Source organism: Taudactylus pleione, unplaced genomic scaffold (assembly GCF_031769625.1).
Source record: "Taudactylus pleione unplaced genomic scaffold, aTauple2 ptg000041l, whole genome shotgun sequence".
NCBI classification, from domain to species: domain Eukaryota; kingdom Metazoa; phylum Chordata; class Amphibia; order Anura; family Myobatrachidae; genus Taudactylus; species Taudactylus pleione.
Genome location: NW_028284443.1, coordinates 7,648,880 through 7,672,767, shown reverse-complemented (window position 1 = coordinate 7,672,767; position 23,888 = coordinate 7,648,880). Strand labels below are relative to the sequence as shown.

General features: G+C 43.4%; 1 protein-coding gene across 1 annotated transcript in view; it reads left to right on the top strand.

Moving 5' to 3' along the window:
* IL17REL (interleukin 17 receptor E like) overlaps nt 1–23,888 on the top strand; it is a 159,180-nt gene that overhangs the window by 6,337 nt on the left and 128,955 nt on the right. The window lies entirely within an intron of this gene.

Here is a 23,888-nt window from a genome sequence, read left to right as displayed (position 1 = left end):
GTCCATATGCCTGACAGCCGTTTCGACCACACATTTATGGTTTTTCTCAGGAGCCTGTATAATGTGAAAATGGACAGAAACGAATAACACCACTAAATTGCAATGAATGATTACCTGTATTGTATTACCCTACTGATAACACAGCAATACAACATTTGTATGTTCATTTTCACATCGTTGTGTACAGCACCATATTCCCCCTTTATGGCGACTTTTGGTGCAAAATATTTTTTTTTCACGGAACCCTGTGTGTGTTGACTACAGGGTCTACACTAGACATTTGATTTCCTAAATGGGTGGGCACAGGTCAGCAACAAGCTTGCTGTGGTGAGTACATTTTGTATCGATTAATAACAAAGGAAGTTACTTGTTAATTATTTTTACCGGTTTAGCTAACCAGCTCCACATCCACTTGAATTCACTTGTAAGGAAGAGAAAAAGAGAAAGGGCTTTACATAGCTGCAGTGGTTGAAGTGGGGTAGGGAAAATTTAAAAGAATAGCTGGGGGTCTGGGCTATACCTAGAACCCCAGAAGCTTTAGAAATTTTGATAATGTGAAATCCATTTTAGATACTTTTTAAATAGTATAAAATAAACCATTTTTTATTATATAAAGTTATCAAACCTGTGTTCCCTACCTCCCCTGTGTCTCGTGTCACTAGCTGTTGCAAGGTGGGTACTGCAGCCATTACCAAAACTGCCAGGTGGGGGTGCCGTTTCAACAATAAAATTAAGGACCTGAGTCAGACCTGCTCGCCAAGCTGCGGCCGCTCGCACTGACCGATAGTCGCCCATCTGCGCATGCGTATAATTCGCAGTGTGCGTGAGCAAGCCAGTCTCAGCAATGGTGAATCATGCGCTCGTAGTACACAGACTGAATGCTACTTTGAGTGACAGAATGTACCATTTGAGGGTGGTAACCGGGGAAGGTGCTTGGGAACGGGGGAGTGAATGTGCAAATGGAGGTGTGTCTGAGTGTCAAAACGGAGTTTTGTGGGTGTGCATAATTAGCAAAGATGCGTCCTGCTACACGTCACTTGGTTGTTTTTTACACTGAAGAGCTCGCAGTGCTTACGGGAGGGTAGAGTCAACCACAAACGCTGCGATCGCTTTCGATGTACCAATGTTTTAAGACACTTCCTGGAGATGACATGCGCTAGTGGACATGTATGGACACGCTAATGGGCGTCTACATTGACAAAGTGATCGCTCGCCAAGACATAGTGGGAGTGCTTATGCATTGGCGTGCGATCGCTTGCCATGCAGCCACTAACCCGAATTTGCATATGCTAGGTGGGAGCGGCCGGGTCTGAATCAGGTCCTAAGTCTCCAAACACTGATGCCAGGAAATGATCATTAAACTCACCGGGGAAGAATCAGCTGGGTCTCTGTGTAATTGATAGTCACGCCAACTAGCCAATCCCAGACTCATGTGTCAGCTAAATCCCATTGACTAAAACAATCATAATAAGGTGTTCAAATCTAGTAAACTGTATAATCAGCATATTCTGATGTCAGAATGCAACTTTTATAATGTTATTAGTAGACTACGAGGCCTATTCATCAAATGATAAATGGCCCGGTAACCCTTCCGGAAACGCTAGTTTCCGCATATTTAAGTTACCGGGTCTTTCATCATGAGGGGTCATGAAAGTTTTCGGAGTTTGCTGCCGAGAATAAGCGCCATCTTCAGAAGGCGCTTGTTCTCGAATCCCCGCTCCTTCCTATGGGAAGGAGTTCCAGGGATGCGAAGAGGGATCCACTTTGCCTCTGACTAAGCTGTTTGACACAGGGAAATGAGTTGGGCTCACTTGTTATTGCACACAGAATTCGGATTGATCTATCACAGCACGCTCTGGAGCATCCTTTTTACCATTAAGCAGTCCGCTTGTCCTAATCTAACCAGCTGAAAGACCACAGGATTTATTGGAACCCCTAAACAGGATTGCACCAAGTTGCACATATTTTCCAGGACATCAAGCGATACCACCTGTGCTAAAGGTCACAGCAATCAATTGGACATCATCTGCGGCATTCACCTACCTGCAGGTTAGGTCTTAACATTCTAAAGCATTCCAGTGTGCTACCAAAATAGCCTTCCGAAGCATGTGCATACCATATATTATATGGTTTTATTGAACCTTTTTTATCTAACACTTATTTGTTGGGACTCTTATCATCAATTATATTGCCATTTTTTATATATATGAAAAGATTTATGTGTATGTGATTTTACATGTTATATTTATGTAGGTATTACATTTTCATTATTAATTTTCATCTGCCACTGTATTGATTTATGTATGTGTATATATATATATATATATTTTTTTTTTACATGCAGAATTGTTTTTATTTTTAATTGTTGAAATTGATTGCGCTAATTTCTGTATTTGTCCATTTGTTTCACTTTATCAGATGACCTTTGATTTTTGTTAGCTGCATCCACTTTTATTTTATTTTCTATTTCATACTCTACATGGGACTGACAGCGCAGCCTTTATTTTCTTTTCATATTTCCCTCTGCCAGCTCCTCACCAGCTCCCCAGTGGCTTTGCACATGCATGACCCGAGGTTACGCATGCTTAGCCAGGACGACAGGGAGCAGGTAAGTAACGCAGCTACAGAAGTAGCTGCAATACTAACCACGGGGACAACTGCTTTACAGAGCAGTTGTCCCCTCTCCGGAGCAATGATGAATTGTTTCGGAGCCACTTCTCCCCCGCTGCGAGTTGGATACTTAAGTATCCCTCGCAGCAAGTTCAGAACTTCATTATCGGAGGCCATACGGCCTTTGATGATGAATAGGCCTATAAGCGTTTTGCCTAAAATGTATTTATTTTTCCTTAAGTGGCAGGGCCATCTTAACTCATGGGCACACTAGGCTGCTTCCCAGAGACCCTCGATTCTAGGGGCTTTCAAGCAGGGGTGGGCTAGGCGAATGCATCTGCATAGAGTGTGCAGACGTTTGCTCCTTGCATAAGGCAGCCATCTGAGAAGCAGGCAGAGAAATATGCTCCCGGCTGCTGTGAATTTAACACAATCAGAGCGGCCAGACAGCATTCTCTAGGGTGAAAGTCCCCCCGGGCCACCCTCTCGCAGGGGGCCACCCAAACTATAATGACTGCTGCAGTACAGAGCAGGCACTGCAAGCTGGAGAAGAGGGAGGTGGAGTCAGTAATCCTCGCTTTACATCAAGTTTTTTTATATTTAAACATTGAATTTATTGAAAGTACCAATAAGTCTAAAGGTTTAATTTTATTGACCGTTTACATTTTTGTTCCCGTGAATGGGTGGGTAGGGGCCCAACTGCATTGCTTTGCCCAAGTCCTACAATGCTGTTAAAACTGCCCTTTTAAGTGGCAAATGTAGAGATCAAAATTAATTTCAGATGATTTTGAAGTGAATATGTAACTTTTTTTTTTTTATCATTCCTATAAATAAATCACTGTTTTTTTTAATTCAACAGCCTACATTTCACACTTAGGAGTCTATTAAATATTTTTTGTGATAGCCCCCCATTAATTATGTGCCCTGCCGCGAGTTGCAGTTCCAGATACAATTTTACTAGAGCAATTCAAAATTATTCCGGTGTGGGAACGGCTGCTCCAAAAAGTATAGATGTGTGCAGAACCCCATGTATTGGTTTTGGTTCTAAATCATTTTGGTTTTGGCAAAACCACCCTCAAGTGTTTTTGTTTGGTTTTTAAATACTTTAAAAATCGATAAAAACAGCAAAAATCATGTAACTTTGACCTGTTTTTGTTCCTATAGTATTTTTAACATCGATAACATTAATTTCCAGTCAATTTTGACCACCTCACAGCACCTGAAATCACGAGGGAGGGCCATAAATGCAATCCAACATATGCGAGATCCGGTCTTTAGATCCAAGTTCTGAATTTGGCGAGAAGACCCAAGTTGGGACTTCTGTTTGGAACCCCGAAGTGATTAGAGCCGGGACTTAATTTGATTAGGAACCCCAGAGTTCTGGTGTGTATGGTTTTCAGCAAAACGAAATCACTCATTTCTACCAAAAAGCTCTATCACTAACACTTTTCATGGCTATTTACTAGCTGGGGGGGTCATTCAGACCCGCTCACGAGCGCAGGACGCTCGCAAGCGGGTCGATGGTGCCCTACTGCGCATGCGCACGACAGAGGGAGCTCCGTCGTGCGCATGCGCGAGACCCGACTAGCGACGGGATAGCCGTCGCTCCAGGTCTTACACCAAAGTGGGCGTGCTGTTGATGTTGATTGACAGCACGGCCCATTTGGTGGGCGTGCCGGGGGCGTGGCTGCCAGACAGAGGCGTTCCCATGGGAACCCCTACCGCCTGAAGCCGGCCCCACTGACATCAGTAGTGATGTCAGTGGGAGTGATTTTGGCTATGATAGAACAAAAATCACTCCAGGGCTTGCGGCAGCGAGACCCTACCGTAGGGTCTCCGTCGCAAGCCCGATGGTCGCGATGGTCTTGACCATCGCGACCATCATCATGGACGCTCGCTATAGCTGTGGGTGGTAACCCACAGCTATGCGAGCGTCCATGAGGCCGCTCCAAGTTGAGGGAGGAGGGCCCTGATTCAGAGCGAGCGCTCTGGTCAGAGCGTTCGGCTCTGAATCAGGCCCTGAGTTGACACATGTGCACTGCCAGAGGTGGTACAGGTCTGGAGATGGCTTAGGGATCCAAACAGGTCGCTCTTCGCAAAAAACTGGCTTTTTTCTTATAGGAAGTGGTGTTGCTCTGGGAACTAATGCAATCTGAGACGGCATCAGTTCCCGCAGTCAGACTCAATGACATTAAGTTTTTAGAGTTTGATGAATGTAGGTACCCATATTAATGTATGGGGATAGCATGCCACAAGTTAAAACAAAGGATGATGAAAAAAAAAGTCATTTTATGCAAAATCCTCAGGCTATTAGTTACAAAAAAGAAAATGGGTCCATTATGTGTGTTATATAATACAGATAATCACCCACCTATCATCTATTGTCCACTATGTACTGCTGAACATGTGGCTTCCTCAGAACACGGGGCCTGATTCAGAGGTGGACGCTGAGCCGATGTTTGCTCAGTTGTCCAATGTTTTTTTTGTACTGCGCATGCATCAGAGATGCCATGTGCACATACATCCTGATGGTTACCGCTGGGGGACACAGAACAAATGTTGTCGAAGACAGAGGCAATTTTAGTGTGCGTTCCTGTGAGGTAACTATGGGCGGCTAGTCAGACACGGGCATGTCGTGACCAGTGACTGCAGCTTATTCCCAGTTGCACTGGCACCAGTGGCCATGTTCAGACGAACATTCTGAGCAACCAAAGGCCTGCTCTAATGTCTGATGGTGCGATTGATGTGTGTCCGATGGTACGAAGCGGATTAGGGCTACAGTCGGTGGGCGTCTCTGTACAAATTCCATCAGCTGTGGCATTAGTATAAAGTTGCTGTCGTGCTGCATATAAAGATGCAGACGGCACTAGCACCCACCTCTCAATAAGGCCCATAGTCAGAGATTACCATTACATCATATATAAACTTTCCTGGTGTGAATTTAAGGTATATTAATGGAGGAGATGGACTAAGCCCTGAAGAGTGATAAAGTGGAGAGAGAGATAAAGCACCAACCAATCATCTCCTACCTGCCATTTTACAGGCTGTGTTTGAAAAACGGCAATTAGGAGCTGATTGGTTGGTACTTTATCTCCACTTTATCTCTCTCCAAGGCTTAGTACATCTACCCCATTAAGACAAACTTTTAGAAACATGTTTTTGTGTCAGACTGTATGCTAAATTTTGAGCATAGATAATATACAGTAAGTAAACAATGTTGTTCCTATATTGCTCACCTCATTTGGCATAATAAGCTAAGAAAGAATACATCCCAGTACATGTTTCTACTACTGTTATCCAAAGACAAGGGTATCAAGATATATTCAGAATATGGCCCTGAGTACACTGAAATGCAATGCTGTCTACTTACAGTATGTTTACATGATATTAGAATGATTCCATTTATATTACACTAATAATGCATCTTCAGTAAACCCAGCTGTGCAAATAGACATGATGAAACGAAGTGCAGTTTGAAAATAGACACGTTAAGAAGAATTGGGTCATTGCAAAGGACCAGTACAATATAGCTTTGGATTTTACACACTTGTGTTCAATAAAGAGTCGACATTACTTTGATGCTATTGTTTTACAAGAATGCTGAACACATACATGTTTGTGCATGCTCCAAAACCCACTTTCTGTTGTATTAAATCAAAGAGCTGCCATATAAAAAGAATTACTCAGAAGTCTTTCTCTTCTTGGAGGGTCCTATTTGCATACAATCCCTAAGAAAAGTATTGACACTATCATATCATACCATATGGGGCAGATTTATGAAGCTCTGGGAAGTGATAAAGTGAAGAGTGATAAATGACCAACCAGTCAGCTCCCAACTGTCATTTTTCAAACACAGCCTGTAACATGACAGTTGGGAGCTGAGTGGCTGGATGTTTATCACTCTCCACTTTATCACTTTCCAGAGCTTCATACATCTCTTGAATTTGTCCTTTTGATAAATGTTGATCCGTTACCGTATAACCCAACCTGATTATAAAATATGGAAATGGTAATGGGTTCCTTGTGCAGTGGATAATAAAGGTTCGGGGTTTGCTGCAGGTAGGGTAGAGGTGCCTAACTCTTAGGTTACTTATATAGAGCGAAGTTTTACCGCGCTATACCCCTATATGTGGTGTGTACCTTAGTCTAATAAAGATTTGGATGGATAATGAGTGAAAAATCTGGTTAAACACAGTGTCAACCACAGAATTGTAATACATATATTTGTGACAGAAACCTATACAGGTGTAGAAAAAGATTGTATCGACTGAAATACAATATCACAACCCTGTAATAAATGTACAAATGATTATAAAATACAATACTATAGTATAAAGGTGCTTGGCTAGACTGTAATGTGTTCTGTATGAAAGTTAGTTAACTTATTCTTTAATAGCGATGTCTACTCAGATTACATTGTTTAAAATATTTTTCATTTATATCAGTTAATTTTACTGCTTTCATATTTAGGAACTGAGGGTCTCATTCAGACCCGCTCGCGAGCGCTGTATGCTCGCAAGCGGGTCGATGTTACCCAAATGCGCATGTGCACGACGGAGGCGCCTCCGTCATGCGCGAGACTCGGCGAGCGACGGGGAAGCCATCGCTCGGGGTCTCGCACGAAAGGGGGCGGGCTGTCGATGGTGAGTGACAGCACGCCCCCTTTGGTGGGTGCGCCAGGGACGTGGCTGCCCAGACAGAGGCGTTCCCATGGGAACGCCTACCGTCTGGGTCCGGCCCCACTGACATCACTAGTGATGTCAGTGGGAGTGTTTTTGGCTCTGATAGAGACAAAAAGCACTCCGGGCTTCCGGCAGACGAGACCCTATCACAAGGGTCTCGTTGCAAGCCCGATGGCCGCGATGGTCTTGACCATCGCGACCATCTTTTTGGCCGCTCGCATAAGCTATGGGTGGTCACCCACAGCTATGCGAGCGGCCAGGAGGCCGCTACATTTTAAGCTAGGCCGGCCCTTATTCAGAGTTAGCGCTCTGGTCAGAGCGTCCGGCTCTGAATCAGGCCCTGAATTCTTCTATTACAATGCAATAATTACAATTTATTGATACAGTTGAGGAGTACATAAAGGTATAACGTTCCTCATTTGATGTAAAGTTAAATTAGCCTATATCTCAATCTGGTTTCTTTAAACCATTATTTTTAACTGTAGAGAAACGTGTAAAACAGGGGTCTTCACCCTTTGGCCCTCCAGCTGCTCCAGGGCATGCTAGGATGTGTAGTTCCACAGAAGCTGGAGGGCCAAAGGTTGAAGACCCCTGGTGTAAAATAAAGCATGCAGGTTACCTATACCCCTACTGCCTCCTTTGTCATGAGTTTTGTTGCATTCCACACTGCACAAGACAAGAACCATGCTAGTGAAGTAAGGCAGGCTAGGCGCCTATTAGCCAGTCTAACACATATCTAACCAGGGCCAGATTAAGGTTTGTGGGGGCCCCAAGGTAACTAACTTGTGGGGGCCCCTACCAATATAAATATTGCCAATGTGATATGCTGGTGGTGTATTAGAAAGCATAATGTGTAAATTCTCCCTGCACAACAAGTGTTTTGTTAAGCCAGTACTGTGTCTAACTGTAACATCTATGCTATGCCACCTATGGTGTCCTCACAAACAATAATAAAGCAGCACAAAAATAGGCTGCAATAAAATGAGACATCTGTCTATATCATTGCTGACTGTAAGATACAGGAGGCATAGCACAGAGATCAACAGACAATATTCCGAGCTATTTCCTTGCGGGTTTGTCTTGTGTGTGGTGTGGACAAGCCCTACACCTGTATTTATGGGACAATGGTTGGGATCTTTATGCTTTTTAACGGGACAGGTTCAGCTTACCCTCTGCCATAAAATTAGCTGACCTAGTAAAGTACTGTAGGCAATGTAACATTATTTGTGAAAACACAAACAAAACTCAATTTCTTTCTCTTTTTATTTAAATTTTTTTTAATGCAATTCATCATGCATCGCGGTATGGAATGCACACCATAGAGTTCTATGGTGTGAACGCCGGCTGCGACTAGTAGCAGCCCGGCGAATGCTGCGATATGCAGTGATGCGTATGCTCGTGCGTAGGCATCGCGGCAATGATGAGCGTGGCTACATCTGTATTTACCCTGTATAGGAACACACATCTCCAGTAAATCAGCACTTTCATGGGCACAAGGCACCTGTAATTCATCACACATCATACTTGCCGACTTTTGTTTTCCCCTCTGCCAGAAGACAGAAGGGGAGATGCAGGCTACCAATGGCAGGGACAGGGCCAGTGATCGTATCACTAGGCCCCACACAGTGCAAAGCCATGAATCAACCATCTATGAAGATGGGAGGGAACCAAATTGGGGAGATTGTTATAGTTATGTATCAAAATATTCCAGCCCTCTTCCTCATCGACCCACAAATTGTGGTATCAAGCTCCTGTCTTGCCTATTCCACCAGGAGTTGGCAGAATGTGAGTGGGCCAGCTTCTCTTTCTGGAGTCTCCTCGTTCTGAGACAATAGGCAGGTATGAGCCATAGAGTGTGCTGGATAGCAGCATCCATTTTCTTGTAGCACACATAATCCTTTCCCTCAGTGTTTCCTCTGTGAGTGAATAGTGATGATGTCATCAAAGTGTTGTGTCCCCATGGCATAGCCTCACTTGTCAGGTAGAGCACCACTATTTCAGTGAGTCTGTTTGACATTCAGGGACAGTTGGAAAGTATGAATAATATTCATCTAGTTTTTATGATTGACCCCCTCTAAGTTATTCAGATTTATAACAGGCTTTAGATAACTATATTTTTGTTTTTTGCTTTTTATTTTTTGCAATTAAAATAACTTAAGATTTTTTTTCAGGAAACAAAAGAGCCGGAGGGCATTCTCTTCTTGTAACCCTACTTCTGTGTCATCTGTTTTCGGTAATGTCTTTTAAACACAGCTGGATAAACTGTGTAGATCATTATGTCTAAAGTTTATTTACAGCTTCATTTTCTTATAAGTGATTTGCAAATGAAAATTGTATATTGGAATTTAATCTATATAACAAAAATATTTATCTGACTAACTATGATTGTTAAGATATTGATTTGAGGCATATGTATACAGTTTTCCCAGTATTGTGTAAATTCTTGAACATTTCTTTCAGCACATTTCTGTTTGAATGAGACATGAATGTACATATGCAGTTTTACAAGCAACGTGCTAGAATCGCTCTATTCTGAAACTTAGCACTCTAATCCAGTTTTCACTTTGACTTTTTGTTTATCTAATGGAAATGTTTACAAATAACTATTTGAATAATATGATTATATTAGGACTTTACTTTATATAATACAGGTAGACTTTAGGTATTTGCGGTTTCCATCTCACCACTCCAGTAACACATTAATTCTTCACCACTATAGTAATGCATCCCCTCCCTCACTGCTATAGTAAGACATTACCCTCCCTCACCTTTCTGCTAACACATTCCACTCCCTAACCTCTGTAGTAACACATTATCCTCACCCACCTCTGTAGTAAGACATTCCCTCCCTTGCCCATGTTGTAACACATTTGACAGTCCCCTCCCTCATCTGTGTAGAAATACAATCCCTCCTTCACACATGTAGTAACACATTACCGTCACTCACACCTGTAGTAACTTATTCCCCTCCCTCATCTCTGTACTAACACATAGCCCCCACTCACCCCGGTAGTAACACATTCCACTCCCTCACCTCTGTAGTAACACATTATCCCCACTAACCCCTGTAGTAACACATTCCCCACCCTTTCCCCGTATTAACTCTTTTGAAATTTCCCTCTCACCTGTGTAGTAACACATTCCCCCCTCATACCTGTATAGTAATACATTCCCCTCCCTCACCTCTGTAGTAACACATTTCCTTCCCTCACCATTCAAATAGTGGGGCCACTCCAACTGCCAGTGATGTTTGGCAGCAATTGGGATGACAGTTGGAGTTTGAATATTGAACTGTGCTGCAGCCACGATGAGTCAGTCAGGACATTGTACATGGGGAGAAAAAGTTTCAGCCCTTTTCACCTCCTTAGGAGCAGAGTTAAAAAAAAATCCTTCTTAGTGGGTGCCTACGTAATGGAAGCCATATACTCCCAGATTTTCATGATTCTAGGTCCAGAAGTTTGGGCTGGGTGTTGATGAGTCAGTGAGTCAGTAATTTATTTTTTATATATATATAGTGACAGGATCACCAGAGATGGTGAGCCATGGATTCTGTGGGGTTGGAGGGATATTCTCACACAGGGTAGTTAAACTAAGTTTTGCCACACCTAGGTGCTGCCTTGTGGAGAGTCCAGAAGTGGGCTAATGAGAAGGCAGACCAGTCAGGCTGCCATTGGAGACAGTCTAAGTGGGACTGTGGTAGCCAGATAGTCCAGTGAAGCTAAGCCAAGCCATTGGGGGCCAAGGGGCCTGAGTCTAGCCCTGCAGGAGGCAGGGAGGACCACAAACCTCTCAAATTGTGTTACATAAAAGTAGCTAAGCTGCAGGCTAAGGAAGCCAGTCTCAATTCCTGCAGAAGGCAGAGAGAACCACAAGAGAAACTTTGTCTGAAAGCCAAGCCGGAGCCTGTGATAGACTCTGCAGGAAGCAGAGAGAGACTTTGGACTTTATTTGCAGCCTAGCTGACCTTAGTCAGGGAAGAAGTCAGCCAGTACCCTAAATGGGGGCTAGGTATTTGTTATTTTCTGTTATTTTGTTTTGCACCATTTCATGCTGGAAGTAAAGCACCTTTTCTTTTATTTATACCTGAAAAGCTGTGTTGGCTCCTGATTGAGCACCTTAGACACTGCACCACTGACACCCATATACCAGCTAATTACCCCAAGTCATCACAGTATGGTGGAGAATACAGGCACAAAGGTTTACGCAGAATGATTCTACACAAAAAACTAAGGAGTACAACAGCTTAATGAAAGAAATGTATGCTTACTACAGCAGCATAAAGAATACAAGACCGGATTCACCTGCAGCTGGTGAGAGAGTCGCAAAGCCTGAAATGGTGAGTGGACCCAAGGCACATTGAACTGTGTAAAAAGAGAATTGTCTACTTATGGGAGATGCAAAGTTTGACAGAAACAGAAGTATTGAGGTGTTTTGCAAAAGTGAAATTGCAAGTGTATTTTCTGCTGAAGAGAAAAAGTTAGTCTGTTTTGAAGTATTTCATGGAACAGTTGTATGCATATCTGAAAAAACATGCTACAAAGTTTGCTAAAAGTTATACAACTTGCAAATGTATGAAAATTGGCAGTTATATATTGTGTCAGTGAAGAGAAATGTGTATTGAGAAATTCCTGCATGAAAAGAGCAAGTGTTTGATACATGCTGGTAATTGTAGTGCCACATGAAGAGAGAGGTTTTGCTGTATTGAAAGTATTTTTGAAGGCAAAGTGTGATATAGTGAAAACAAAGCTGTTCCTGTGTTTATGCTATGTGGAGATAAATATGGGGAAAAAGAAGCAAGGTCTAAGAAAAGACAGGTTGCCTACACGTGTTGAAACTGGAGAGATGCACATTCAGGACTGGAGTGTCCAGTCTGAAAGTAAAGCAAGTATCTTACATGGAAGTTATTTATTGTGTGGTGACTCTTTTCAAAATACTTGGGCTCTGAGTAATGTACCAGAGAAAGACATTTAAATTGCCAAAGCAGAGTAAAACTGTCAGTGTGTGTAATAAGGTGCAAGGTTCACCAGGAGAAGACTATATCAGCATAGAAAAATGTGACTCTCTGTGTGAAGTTTGGCGTGAAACACTTTTACACTATTGTGACCAGATAAATGACTTCGAGGAAAAGTCAACAAAAGAGAAGCTTCTTCATGTGCAAATTTAAAATACGTTACAAAGTGATTTGTCCTCTTTGAAAATAGCATTTGAGCAGAGGAAATAAAGACTTAAAACTCTTAAAGAGACAGACCTCAATTTGCTATTTGCAATTGCCTAACAATATTATATCACTGTCTCCCTTTTCCCTCCTTTTTCATGTATGGACCTCTATACTGGAAACACCTGGGGACTGTGACATATGTAGTTGTTGGAACAATCTATAGCGGCGTAAAGTGAAATCGTTTTTTGTGTATTTACCTTGAATTATGCCTGTGGGCACTGTTATGCTGCACTGTCATTTAATCTGTTTATAACTGTCATACATTGTTCTGGATATCTCTCTGCTTTCCTAGTAATTCTGGTTTTCTACAGTTGCTTAACCATCATAAGTACTTCCCCACTCTACCCAACTTTGCTGGCCAACCACTGGTTTTACAGACTGCATATTATTGACTTGCGGCATTTATCCTAGGGCTTATATATGGTAGCTACTCCCTACTCTCTACTGCCAAGAGGAGCACTGGTTGAATTAGGATACTGCATCAAAGTTGTACAAGATTCCGTTGCCGATGCTGCCTAGCATGGAACTAAGGGGGAGATTTACTAAAGCTTGGAGAGAGATTAAATTTTGAGAGATAAAGCACCAACCAATCAGCTCCTAATTGTAGGAGCTGATTGGTTGGTACTTTATCTCTCACAATTTTATCTCTCTCCAAGCTTTATTACATCTCCCCCAAAATATGGATATTCGCCAGTATGCCAAGTTGCATGCGTCTATGTGACGGCATTGCATTGATCCATCATCTTGTGAGAATAGCCATCATCAGTATCAGCCATCAATTCTAACTACATGCCTGCAACACGCAAGAGGGATAAGGTTGTAATCAATTCTAACTACAAGCCAACAAAACACCCTTGCTAAACATATGTGTGAATGCCCTGTTAACACTTAGTTATGCTCATTCAGCGACAAGCTGCAACTGAGATGCATACATCTAAGAATGGCACGTAGATGTGCACGCAGTCATAAGATCCAGCCACAACATGGACTTCCACGCAACGCTGTATCAGCACCTCTGTGTGCTTATCCTGTCATACTGCTGCGCCCTGCATACCTGCTTTTTCCAGTGTCTTTTTTGCTGCATCATCTCTCTGTGCATTCGTGTTACCAACAAGTGGTACTCTCATGTCCATCTGTCAGCTTTATTAGTAGCCAATTGTGCCAACTATTACTTGTTACATTATGGATGGAGCCCTTGGGATTAAGGGCTCCATTCAGGCCCGCTCGCTAGATGCGTACGCACGCACCCAGCACGGCAATGCATTAGCACGCCCACTATGTCTTTGTGTGCGATCACAGTGTGTATGCAGACGCCCACCAGCCTGTCTTAAGACGCCCACTAATGCATGTCATCTCCAGGAAGTGTATGCAACCATCGGTAACATCGAGTACCATCAGATGCGATCGTAGCACTTGTGGTTGACCATACCTTGCCGCAAACACTGCGAGTGCTTCAGTGTGTAAAACAACCAAGTGACATGTACTATGATGCTGCGTATTAATTATGCACGCCTCTGAAATGGTGTTAAGACGCTCAGACACGCCTGTGTTTGCACCACCACTCCCCCGTTTCCATCGACCATCCCCTGTTACCATCCACAAATGGCTTGTCCTGTCACTCAGCCTAGCGAGCGGGTCTGAATCGGGTCCTAAATTCTAGGAACAACCATGTATTAATGAAATTATCAAGTTCACAGGTTGCTATAGGTGAAACTCTCATTGAGGTGAGTTCTGATAACTTAAGGCTATATGCGGGATAATTTCATTTTAGGTACAAGAGTCATGAAATCATGTCAGTAAGGCTCATTTCTTACAAGGGCTGATTGAAAAGTAATGAGACTGCCTCTGTTTTTCTGTCCCATAGGTAGACGTGGCAACGCTATGCTGGTACATCGATGTGTCTGAACCTGCGGTTGGACTTCCGTAGTCTTCTTTGTTTGGTCACAGCGAGTGGAAGATCTTCGTACATTTCATCATGGCGGATGAGGAAGACGTGTCTGTGAGATTACGTCAGAGATGTGTGTTTGAATTTTGTGTTAAACTTGTAAAAAGTGGAAATGAAACGGCAAGCATATGGTGGAGAAACAATTAGCTGTGTTGCAGTATTTTGGTGGTGGAAACACTTCAAAGAGAGCAATATGCGAGTGGTTGACGAAGCGCGTTCTGGGAGAAAATCCATCGCTTTTACAGATGTCAACATTGCCAAAGCTGCGGAGATGTTGCAAAATGACAGAAGGTTAACTTTCCGCAAAGTTTCAGCATCTCATTCGAACGGGTTCAGCATATTGTGAGAAAGGAACTGAAAATGCATCACGTGTGCCAGGTGGGTACCCAGAAATCTCACAGAAGAGCAGATGCGACAACGAGTTGAATTATGCAAGAACACTGTTCAAATATCGGAGAAGATACCCGATTTCCTGACATCAATTGTGACGTGTGATGAATCGTGGATTTGTCATTATGATCCGGAATCCAAACAACAGTCCAGTGTATGGAAACACACAAATTCACCTCCACCCAAAAATTTCTGTGTGATTCCTATGGCGTGTAAAGTCATTCTTCTGCTGTTTGATGTGCTCGGTATGATCCTACAGCACTGGGTTCCCCGTGGGCAGCCAATTAATGGTAACTACTATGCAAACGTCCTGAAAACCCATTTGCGTGGAGGAGCCATGAGGAAGAAAAGACCACATTTTCTGAAGAAACAGTGGTTCTTGCACCAAGACAATGTCCGACCACATGTTGCTGCTGTTACATTGGCAGCACTGACTGAAATTAATGGGACAGAACTGGAACACCCTCCATATAGCCTGGACTTAGGGCCTGATTCAGAGCCGCTCGTAAGCGGCCGCTCATTCGTTCCGAGCGATGTTTGCACAACTGCGCATGCATACGGATCGTAATACGCATGCATGAACCAGTCAGTGCGGCCGAAAATCGTTTGTTCGCTAAATAGCGAATGCCTGCTATTTTGAGTGACATGAGGAGGCGTATGTGGGTGGTAACAGGGGAAGGTGCTTGAAAACGGGGAGTGGAGATCCGAACGCAGGCGTGCTTAATGGTCAAAACGGGCTTTTTATGGGTGTGCATAATTAATACAGCAGCGTCATTGACCACGTCACTGGGCTATTTTATAGTCAGAACTGCTCGCAAGATTGCGGTAGGAAAAACCAACCACAAGAATAGCGAGCAGTTCATACGCTGGTCGATGTACTCGATTAATAAATAGCGGACATGACGTAGGATGCGAGCGGCCAGGGGGCGTAGTTTTCCAAAAAACGACCGCATGTTTGGTTCGCTCGTTCAGACCTAGAGGCGTGAACAGACCGCAAAGAGCGAACGGTTCATTTGAATAGCCACCCCTTTTTTCTGAACGAGCGAGCGCTAATAGCGTCCGGCTCTGAATGAGGTCCTTAGTGCCCTGTGATTTCTGGGCATTCCCAACCCTGAAAAAAACATCTGCGCAGAAAGAAATTCTCAACAGATGATGAAGTGAAAAATGCAGGGCCGGCGATAGGTGTCTCTGCACCCAGCGCCATCCCCTGCTTCCCCTACGCCCACTCCTTCCCTGCTTCCTCGGCCTAACCATAAATTATACATGCAGCAGATGGGCAGAGGGCTGGGATTTTCTTCAGCTAGACCCGGCGCCCCTGTGCGTCCGCACTGACAGAACATGTCAGGAGCCGGGCCTGGAAAAATGCCACAGCTGCAAGTGATGCCACAAAACAGTCTACTGCACGTCTTTGAATCATTGTTGAAAGTAACGTTGCAAAAAATTTATTGAATGTGAAGGACGCTACTTTTAAAAAGTAAAATGTCCAGATCCTGTTTAGTCATCTGATTTTGAATAAAAAAATCAGTCATATTACTTTTCAATCAGCCCTCATATTAGTATTAGAATTATACAGATAAAAGGCTAATTCCTGATTGTTTGCTGTTGTTCAGTGTTAATTGTGTAGCTAAATGCTGGGTTAGTAAGCATTGACCAATGGCAGGTTAGGACTACTGTACCATGTATGCTGGGACATGCTTAGGCAATGTGTCCTCACTGCTGATTTATTTTTCATGCAAGATTGTCCCCTGCAACTGTCGTCATTCTTTGATGAATGTTTTCATTAGAAAACACACAAAGCTCCTAAGTGAATAAATAGAACAACAAGACTTATATGCCAAATACTTGGCAGTAAAGAGCAATATAGATTTCTCAAAATGATTGGCGAGCATATCCTTCATCCCAGACTTACTTCATCTTTTGTTTTGCACTAAGTAAAAAAAGAAAAATCTCTAAGTCTTGGGATATTGCCTTTCAAACCATATAAAAGTAATGGTGGGAGATGCAATGTTCTATGTTTGATCAAAGTCTGCATGGAGAAGTAGCATACAATTATATGTAATTTATGATGTCCTCTGTTGTTTGTTAGGCTATAGTTAATAGATCTCTTGGGGGGTACCTCAGCATGGGCATATGCGTCAGTGTATTCCATTTTTCTTTTATCCACCTCCAACTTGTAATTGTATATATGCATGCTTTCATCTAGCCTTGGTGTATACAAAGTAGGATGGACCTGAGAGCAGGGTGTTAGGTTCCACAGTGCAAATGCAGTGACCTTCAGAACTGCTATTTTATGGTGCATACACACGGTCAGATTTTCCTTCAGATTTGTACAACAACTATTTTAAAAATCGTTCATATCTGAAAGAAAATCTGACATGTGTCCCTGCAACGATGAACGATGCGCATTCCCGTTTGTCAGATAACGATATCTGACATCTGATGTGTTTGCAGTCAGATTTTCATTCATTTTAATACTGTCAAAAACCGTTCGTAGTTCATGAAATCGTTGGTAAAATTGTTCAAATCGTTTGTCTTTATCGTTCGTAGTTCATCGTTCGTCTGACAGATCTGACCGTGTGTATACACCATTAGAGAACTGTTATTTGTAGGCTCTGGTTGCCCTTGATAACACCGTATGTGAAGGGCTTTTTAACCTAGTGTTGGCCGTCAACCATTAATGATTTAGCAACCATCAGTGGTCAGAGGCTGATGGTGAGTGGTATTACTATCAATGATCAGCCACTGATAGTATAATATCTGAGATGGTGAAATACAAATTAGCTTTGTGCATGTGCAAATCACAAACAATCTATGACTCACCATAGCTAGTTAAAACATCGATAATTGGGTACCCCGATGGCGCATGCATGCCACTGAGTGTACGCAGAGACCACTGTTGCAAATGGAGTCGCTTATAACAGAGTTGGCAGTGGACAGCCATGGACGTTCCTGGGAGGTAGTCTGAAGTTGAATGTAAAAAAGAGGCTGTCTCATGGGCGTGTGATAAGTGTCAAGGGCGTATCAGTGAATGTGCTGCATTCTCAAATGTAGAGCCGCAGCTACAGAGGCCATGATTAGCGAAAGTTCAGAAGGAGACACTACACCAGCCTTAGGATGTCACAAGTGACGATGGTCATCGTGATGTTGCGCTGATGGTGAAGTGTTTGAGAACAGCGATGGATTTCCACTGTCCACGAACATTGAAAGTGGGCATCTCAGGGCTTGCAGTCTACGGCACTTGCAATTACTAAAGGGGAAGGCTGAGACTAACATTTACATATTATTGCAGCAGGAATCCAAAAGAAATTGCAGCCGTGCATACATTACCATCCACCTCTGAATTAGCAGAGTACAAATTTCACAATTTTGCTATGATCCAGTTAAATAGGAATTACATTTACATCTGCTCTATGTACATAAGTTTGTTATATAGCTTTTTGTAAAAAGAAAATTGGACTTCCGATTGACCGCATATGTGAATAAAGAGTTATGAAATATAAATACTAGAACTGTAAGCTTGCAAGCAAGGCCCTCTTAACCCTCTTTGTCAGACATTTAAATCCCAGTCTCATTTTAGTTCTGCTTTGTTCCCAATTGTAAAGGCAAAAGGACTGGCCATCAGTTGGGGCATACCGGCTTCTGCAGTGCAATCTCTGGCAGGGCTGCAGTAGAAATAACATACAGGCAGCCATGGCTGTAGTGTGTAAAGGCCTTCGGGTGAGCACTGGCACTCTGCACATTACTTCCTGGTTCTGGTGCCATCAAGATGCTGCCGACACATTGCAGTATGGACGTTTTTTATGCCGTGCTGATTTCAGGGCTGGATTAAGCCTTGTGAGGGCCCCCGTCAAGCCACACAGAGCCAAGCTTTAAGCCCCACATGGAGGGCCCCTCCAGGCCACATGAAGACAGGGCAAACACTCACACGTACACATCAACAGCATACTACACTAACACATTTACACATTGACACATACATACACAGTATACATACTTACACATATACACAATAACACATTAGTAGCTAGAGCTCCTTTGTGGATGGGCTGCTGACAGGTGCCAGCGGGATGCCTGTCACAGAAGAAGGGTGACTGGGGTGGGGCCACATGCCACAAGTATCTTCAGTCTCGTTGGCCCACCAAAAAACTTCATGATGAGGTATATGGCCAATCTGCCCCTGACTGACACCTATCAACTGTTGGATGAGGAGCACTCACCGCTGCTTCTATCCACGCAGGTGGAGGCAGTGGTCCCTAGTCCCCTTTGCGGCTCTGTCAGGTCTAACATCTGGCATGGGCTACTGTGCATGCAGGCTTCTCTGTGTGTCTTTCTCCATTGGTGTCTATACCAAATGGACATACCCCTGAGCATTACCAGCCCTGTCATTAAGCAGCTGCAAGGGCGCCGGCACCTGGATGGTTCCTTTGAGGCTGCCTAACAAGAAAATTAAGGATGTCTCAGAAAGAGACATCCTTCTACTACGTGATGCTCGCGGCTGCAAGTCTTCTCAGCTGCAGCTACCGCTGTCCTGGGCCCAGAGGTGCAAGTAAGCTGGAAGTTGAAACTGTCTTCGGGCCAATACTTTTTAAGCTAGAACCAGTGATCGATATTCACAGTAACCACCAGACCAGTGTGCTGTGGTAGTATCAAACTGACACGCAGCAAATTATATTCTCCACCCACCTATGTCCCACCATTCAATCAGAATGCCCCTTGTTCCCACCATAATCCACCATTTGTTACCGCTAAATTAGAAATATTCCCAGACGTAGAATACCAACACAACGTATAGGCACAGTGATCATCATTCCGCCCCTGAAGGCAACTGTTAGTTATCGAACTCAACAGATTCAAAAACTGAACTGTAATTATTTGCAGCACTCGCTGCTGCGATTGTTGCTGTGTTAATACTGGGACCATCTTTATGAAGGTGGAGGTGGGGCTGACATGTGACAGAGGCAGAGGAATTCAGTGACAGCATGAGAAAAGTAGTGGAAGCAAAGTGACACAAAACAGCTACTTACTCCAGGCTGGAAATGGTCGCTGCCAGGTGTGTGGTGTCCAGGAGATAGGCACTACCAGGAGTGTGTGTGTGGGGGAGGAGAGGGGGGTATGCAGAGAATGGACACCACCAGGAGTGTGGGTGTGCGTGGGTAAGGGGAGGAATGCATTAGATGGGCACCACCAGGAGTGTGTGTGTTGGGGCGGGAGGAATGCAGGAGACTGGTACCACAAGGAGTGTGTCTGTTGGAGGGGGGGGGGCATGAGGTATGCAGGGTATTGGTACCACCAGGAGAGGGGTGGAGGGGGGGATGCAGAAGATGGGCATCACCAGCAGTGTGTGTGTGTTGGTGAGGGAGGAATGCAGGAGATGAGTATGCTCAGGAGTGGAGGGGGGGCAGGGGGAATGAAGTAGATGGGCATCACAAGGAGTGTGTGTGGTATGCAAGAGATTGGGTACCACCAGGTGTGTGGGTGAGGTGCAGAAATGGACACTACCAGGACTGTGAGTTGGATGTAGAAGATGAGCACTGTAAGGAATTTGAGGGGAGTACAGTAGATGGGCACTACAAGGAGTGTAGGGGAGGGTAATGGAGATGGGGACTACCAGGAATGTGTGGGTGGTGTAGGAGATGAGCAGTTGTGTATGGAGTACAGGAGACGTCCACAACAGGACCCGGCCAAGTTAGTGGGTGCTATAAAGTACAGTGTCAGAGTGGGGTGCACAGGATACTTATTGAGGATTGACAGGTTTTAGAATAAAAGGATGCACATGGTGATATATGTCACACTGTGCTTTATGTGAATGCTACTACAAGATGTACAAAGAGCGATTCTTACACTACTGTAGTGCTTGCTCGCTGAAGGCCTGTGTCAGGTTTGCCTACATTTAATTGTGCTACATCTCTGGGAATTGCTAATCATGCCCACTGTAACCTTTGTAGTGCGCCCTAGAAGACTGCCTTGGCTGGTACTTTCAAGGGCAGGATGAACAGGCCCATTGAATTGTTTATACAGTGGGTATCCATTTATTTCACTGTTTATTTTATCCTTCTGCGTCCTATTTCTATGTATTGCTTATTCACACATTGTAACCGATGTAGTGCGCCCACCATGACTGTGTCACCAGGTACTCTGTGTAGAATGAATAGGCATGGCTCTGATGAATCTGCAAGGACTGCTGTCTAGTAGTTTTATTTCTCCCATTATGTGTCATCAGTTCCAGGCATTGCATATTCTGTCCAGAGTAATCCTATGTAATGGGCCTAAATGGCTGCATCACCTGGGTCCTTCATGGGCAGGAAGAATAATCCTGCAACTGATTACCATAAATGTTCTTTGTTATATTATGTTCTCAATCTCGTACTGTTTTTGAAAATGTAAACCTCTGTATCATAGTATTTGTACCTGTTAAGTGCCTTGAGTCCTACTGGAGAAAGAGTGGTACAGTATATGTTATTTTTCATTATTATTATTATTATTATAACTGGGCATGTGTGCGTAATTCACCTGCTGATTTTATCATAAGGTTTTTTAATGTGGCATCTGAAAATAGATTTTGCCTGCCAATGCTGTAAGGTTATGGGCTTTGAATGGTTCTACAATGTGGTCACAAGCTACAGATTTGTAACTTTATACCAAATGGCCCTCATTAAATATGACTACTATATTAGGGGCAGGGCAACCATCAGAAATTGTGAGGCCCGTGACTTACAAATTAGGCAGGCCTCCCGTGTTTCTGCAACTCCAGGCCTGCAGTGTCTTTTCGGTTCCAGCAAGCCCCCCTTCTGTCTCCCCAGCCAGCCCCCCTTCTACCTCCCCAGTCAGCACCCTTGTGTCCTCGGCAAGCCCCCTTTTGTGTTCTTCAGCCAGACCTCCTTTTATCTCCCCAGCCTGATCCCTTTCTGTCTCCCCAGTCAGCAGCCCTTTCTGTGTCTCTAGTCAGCAGCCCTTTCTGTGTCTCCTGCCAGCCCCCCTATTGTTTCTCTAGCTAGACCCCTTCTATCCCCTTATGCAGATCCCCTTCTGTGTCTTCAGCTCAGCCCTGCTTACCTTCTTCTTGTTGATGCTCACGTGACATGGCTCCTGTCTTTCAGCGGCACAGCGTGATGTCACATGCTCCAGGTCTCCAAAACAGGCTCCTGGGCCCAGGGGGGCTCCACACCGTACACCCTGCACCCATATTTTTAAACTTACCTCTCCGAAGTCCTGTGTCGGCTGTAGCAGCAGTACACTAAACCCCAGGAAAATGGCCTAAGTGGACATTTTCCCAGCGTTTTGCACATGCGAAGTAGAGAAATCACCAGGAAAATGGCTGCCACGCCATTTTCCTGGTGACCTATGCATGCACAGTAGACTCTGGGCACAGACTAGTGCCCAGAGTCTACTGCTTCATCAGTGCACTGCCGGGGAGAGAGGAGGGGGCCCTAGACGGGGAATTAAGACGGGCCTCCTCCTCTCTTAATACGTCTTTAGCTGCATCTCCCCTCCAGGCACTCTCCCAGAGACGAGAAAATAAATGTAGGCAAATATGTCAAAATTACGTTCTAACTTCTGCCATCAATTAGAAGAAAACTAATCCCTGATGGAAATAGTTGAATCATGATGGAAAGAGTTCTAATAGTAACCATATGAAAGATATAATAGTCTGAATGCATGAAGGGGTTACTGACCTTGTTACACTGCGTTAAATGTACAAAAGCTGTATATGTATGTTTATTTTTATACTGTCTTCCTCTACAGCACAAACAGCCATTGTACTGTACCTATTTCAGAATAAAGGAACTGGGTTGAAATACTTTGTCAATTGAGGCATTCAGCTGTATTCCTAGTTAACTGCCTGTTGTCCTTTATGGCATTTAGCACCATGAGTAATATCTGAATAAACATATTCTTCACAGCTTTATAAGTTATAGCATTAAGGAAGGAACACCTATTAGTTTTGTGCTTCCCTATACTCTTATTTCCTTGTGAAGTTCTCTTTGTGCTACAGTAAATCATTTGCATGCTACCTTTTCATTTCCCTACTTGTTGTTCTTCCCTAATCTATCCAGCAGTGTTTATTGAATGTTTATGGACATTACCAGGGGCACCAGGGAAGCGGGGGAGGGTTCTAATTGCCCAGGCCTGATGCAGAACGTAGAGCCACTTTGCAGGACCATGCATAGTACTGTACACGCTTTTTTCTTTCAGAATGGGTGTGACCAGACATTTCGGGCTCGATCACACCCTTTCAGTATCACCGGAACCCCACAAATGTCTCAACGGCCCGGGCATTACACATATATATTGAAGTTATAGTACATTTAAGTTGAATTTACAATGAATCACAAAATTCTCTAACCAGGTTGCCCTACACTATGCGGTACACTGAATCATTTTGTTCTACAGTACATATTTTTACGCCTATCATTTAAAAATGGCCAATTTATCACATAGATCTTGTAACAGCACTAATATGTAGTATAAGTATAGGTAATCATGAGCAAGATTATCTTGCTTGAGGATAACTTAAAGTACAAACAGTATCGCAACAACAATAAGTATTCCCTGTCTTTTTAATTGAAATTAAATTACACAGGATAATATGAAATCGGCCAAGTGTAAGGATTATATTATTAAGCTTACTCTGAATTTGCTACCGATGGATTTCCCATTTGTATGACACCAAAAACACTTTAATTCTCAAATTAGAACAATTGGAAGCTGGGGCATTTTTTTCCATTATTTTGTTTTTAATTGGCAGTTGTCTATACAGTCTCATATACTGTAGCTTGCTCTATCTATCTATCTATCTATCTATCTATCTATCTATCTATCTATCTATCTATCTATCTATCTATCTATCTATCATGGGGTTCCATAATTACTAAGTCAGCACACACTTCAGGCAACAAAAGGGTTAAATGATATGGCTAAAACCTATGTAATAATGTAATGTATGGTGCATAGGAGTGCATAATGCAAATTATTATTTAGGTGTGATACATACTTGGTAATGGTGAAGCGTATGTACTATGGGCCTGATTCAGTAAGGATCGCA